Here is a 4,338-nt window from a genome sequence, read left to right as displayed (position 1 = left end):
ATATATGATATTCAAAGTGGGAATTAAACGTAGACAAGGTCAATTCAGTTAGGTTCGATTTTAAAGAGAATAAAAATGAATTGAACTGGATTTTTTTGGATATTTATTAAGTGGAACTATTATGTCTAGATTCAATTATGGAAACCAACTGATTCGTTTTATTTATACTTGAATGGAGCCACTGTATGCATAGAATTCAAGTCTATTCATACTCAAGTACTCAACATCATAGCTGGCATGCAACTTCTAGAGACTTGTATTTATCATACCTTGCATGTACATGTATTTGGAGTAAAGTGATTTGCTTTTGGAAATTATCTAGTGATGGACACAAGAAATGTAAACACCATACGATACTAAAGGTGCAAATGAAAATCCATTAAGGGCATGTTTGAGTCCCATTTTTGTAATTAAAAAAAATAAAAATAATAATAAATACATTTTTGAATAGTATATTGATGGAAAATGTGCGGTTGAAAAATAAGAAAAAAATTTGGGTCTGCTTGTATTATTATTTTATTAAAGAATGTATGATTGAAAATAAAATAGAGAAAAATGCATTTTGAAATAAATGGGAATCAAACAAGACCTAAAATTTAAATATAACAATTATTTTGTTGAAATTGAACATATATAATTTTATTATAAGAATAAACCATACTTACCAAATGAGATTGTTGCCAAGTTTCATATAATTCGAAGGAAGAGCGCGGATTCAAATATTTACAATTGCATTAAAACCACTAAAATAAATATATGCATATATTTGTTAACTTTAGTATCACAAGTCAATAAATGCTATAGTGGTCAACTTTTTAATAATTTTAACAAGAGTGCCAGGTTCGAATCCCCTCCTCCTTATTCCATTAATTTGCCATTTATTTTTGGTAAAAATTGTAGAAGTGAAAAAATCAAAAAACATACATTAAATTCGTTGTAAAAGGAATTGAACCCGTGACTTGCAAGACATAAACACCAGCTCTACGCAACTTGGCTGGAAGCATCATTTGGTTTGAAAATGAACTATTAGCAATATAATCTAAAAAATGTATCTGTTGTCAACCAAAAAAAATGGCTGCTGGTGGATCTAGCACGCGTTGCCGTTGGTGCTCGCCAGGTGCTGGATCCGCCACTGGCTGCACAAGTGTTGATGCATGATTGGAGAGTTTGAAAAATAAAAAACAGCCAATAACTTGCTAACACATGAGCTTCTTTTTTATTCTTGTCTTTCTGCCTATATGTTTATCATTACAGTTATTTGATCAGTAAATGTAGAGTGGACTTATTTGTACAACTGAGCTGTGTTCATTCACAATTATTGAATCTTGATACGGACTGGTGCAAAAATCAATTATATGTAATCGATCGCGCTATGTGTATAGGGCGTGGCTCACAGGCCCTTTACAGGATGAGTGGCACATATGAAAAAAAATCGGCTGAAATTAAAAAGATGGACGTTCTCATTCTCTTTCATTCCTCCAATGATTTTTCCCAAAAATTGAAACCCTTACTTCTAGCATGTTTCACCGCCCAACGCCTCACCATCTCCAGCCACAATCAAACCACTGAACAACAAATCTCTCTCAATCTCAAGAAATATGGAAAGCAGTTAGCAGCTAAGCGCCTAAGCAACCTATAGAGAAGGCAGCCCAAGCATAGCTTGGATTGAATTTCCTTGAAAACTACCTGTGAACACGCCCTGTACACATAGCTTTATTCATCAAGATATAGACAAATGATGGCAAGTTGGATTTTTCTTTCTTTTATCCCATCAACAAATTTGGTCTGCATGCCGAATTTTCTCCGAAATGTGAACATGGCCATTTCCAGTTATGTAGGGTTAGGAAAAATCGATTGATAGGGAAATAGATATTTCACTCTTCAAAGTCGTTGACAAAAGCAGAAATGGCAATTTAGGTCATTTGGGAATGTCAGGATCATTTCTTGGTGTTAGATACAAACCGTAATTGGCTATTCACATGTCCAAAATCATAGTTAGTGAAATGTAGTTAAAGTAGTCGAGGATTAGTAATATAAGTCTTGAAGGAATCGAAGACGGAATAAGGAGAAAAATTATCCATAAAAACGTTAGTTAAATGCCCACTGCCTACTTGAGCCAAAAAAGCAGAAGGATGACCACCCGTTGGGCACGACCTGGATGCTCGAGCAATGGCCTACACCTCACTGTCCATGAATAAAGGCGCTCGAGCGGTTGAGTTTTGCACCAAAAGCCTAGTTTGCATAAAAAGCTTGTTTTACAAGCCTAAACCACCACATACACTCGATTTTGTTTCTAGGTGTTGTTGAACAATTATTCATTCAAGACAATCTATTATTGAAGATCAATAACATAATTCAAAAATTTATTGATTCAAACACAAGATCAAAGCATAAAAAATTCCCAAATATATCTTTTAGTTGGTTGAACCACTTTTCATTTGAGCAAACATATTATTGAAGATAAAGAACGCATACCAAAGAGCTCCTAATTCAACCATAAAGTCAAGATATCAAAAATCCCAATTTTTTCAAAACACCAAATGAACCATTTCCAATCATCGTCAAAGTTCTGAAGATCTAGGAATGAGACCTAAATTTTGGTTTGTAAAGAATGAGAGGAGAAAAGAATCCAGAGGTTCTGGAGCACACAACTGAGGAGTTCTTCGGTGATTATAAGTTGGGAGCTAGAGTTTACTAAATTTTTTTTTGTCTGGAGACCAATCCTATAAGTTATTATTTTATAGTGGAATATTTACTGATAAATTTGTCTGGAGGATTTTACTTTTGAAGAGTTTTTAAAGGGATTTTCCTTCGTAAGCAAATCTTGGTATTATTTACTTTCTAGTCCAGATAAGCCTTTGTGTCTTTTACATTCCAGTCTTTATATTAGGGTTTGTTTGATTGCAAAGATAGAATTTGGGTGGAAAGAAAATAAATTCTAGGGAATTGAATTATCTAGAAATTGTAAATTATTGTATTTGATTGGTATAATTTTTCATGTGGAAAATGTTGAAGTAAAAGTGTTTTTTGGTGTTCGTTTGACTTTATTTTACATGAAAATTGTCAATTTAAGGGATATCCACTTCAACCATTGTTCCTAGAATTTGTTTCCATTGCCAACCAAAAAAAAAAAAAAAGGAAAAAAACGATAAAAAAATCATTTATATTTTGGTGTTCATTTGGATTTGTTTTACATGAAAATTATCAATTTCAGGATATCCTCTTTTACAATTGTTCCTAGAATTTGTTCCCATTGCCAATAATTAAAAAAATAAAAAGAAAAAAAAGTGGAAAACCAAAACCCACCTGTCCTTAGGAAAATAAAAGGTAGAAAATCACGTTTTAAGGTGTTGTACCTAGAAATTCATGCAAAATCAATTCCCTGAAAAATTTTGTCAATCAAACAGGTCAAAAGTGGAAGTTGAAATTCGAATTTCAAGTTTCATGGAAATTTTTGTGCAATCAAACGGGGCCTTATTGTTTGATTGATATCTAGAATTTAGATACGTGTTTTAATTCATCTAGATTCATTAATTGTGACTTCTTGTGATTATTTGGTTGACAAATTTTAATTCCAAGTATTTTACCTATTCAGTCCCTCAGGTATTAGTTGGGTCGAATTGTGTTATTTCACTTGGAATTGCCATTTTGGATGATTATTTTAATACAGTCCCATGAAATCAAACTATCAGAATCTGCACCAAGTTGGTGCTTGGAGTCTCATAATAATTGAAAGGATATACTGACTTTCTCTTGTTATAGAACTTCTTTATAATCCTTTTTATGTTATCATGCATGCCAAACACAGTGTTTCGTATACAACATTAGATAAAATTAAATGAGCTTTGAACTTTATTCCTTAATAATATCCAATAAATCTTATAACAGTTGGATTTAGAATTTTCTATCTGTGCTCAAAATCATCTGCAAGCTTACAAATTGAACAAATGGACAGATTTGATCAAAAAAATACTGAGAAAGTTAAATTTGCAGCAGTCAGAACCAGGTCCATTAATTCTTGGGGTCAATTAATTGTACATTTGTCTATGCACTGGTTAGGACCATGTCCAGATTTGAACTTGATATACTCTCTTATTTCCATTAATTCTTGGAGTCAATTAATTTTTCCCGTCTTTTAAGTCGGCCCTTTCTCTCTCTCTCATCTCATCCGTGGAATTTTCTTCCAATCTCATTCAGAACCAAAAGACATAAAACAGTTCAAAAATTTATCAGCCGTGAAAATTTCTTAACAAGGACCTAACTGGTAGGAGGGCATGAAAAGCAACATTTTTAAGTTTTTCTTTTGGGAAGATTAATTTTTTTTAGCCTACCTTTTCG

This window comes from Olea europaea, chromosome 11, assembly GCF_002742605.1.
Source record: "Olea europaea var. sylvestris chromosome 11, O_europaea_v1, whole genome shotgun sequence".
Taxonomy (NCBI): domain Eukaryota; kingdom Viridiplantae; phylum Streptophyta; class Magnoliopsida; order Lamiales; family Oleaceae; genus Olea; species Olea europaea.
Note: the sequence above shows the minus strand (reverse complement) of the source record.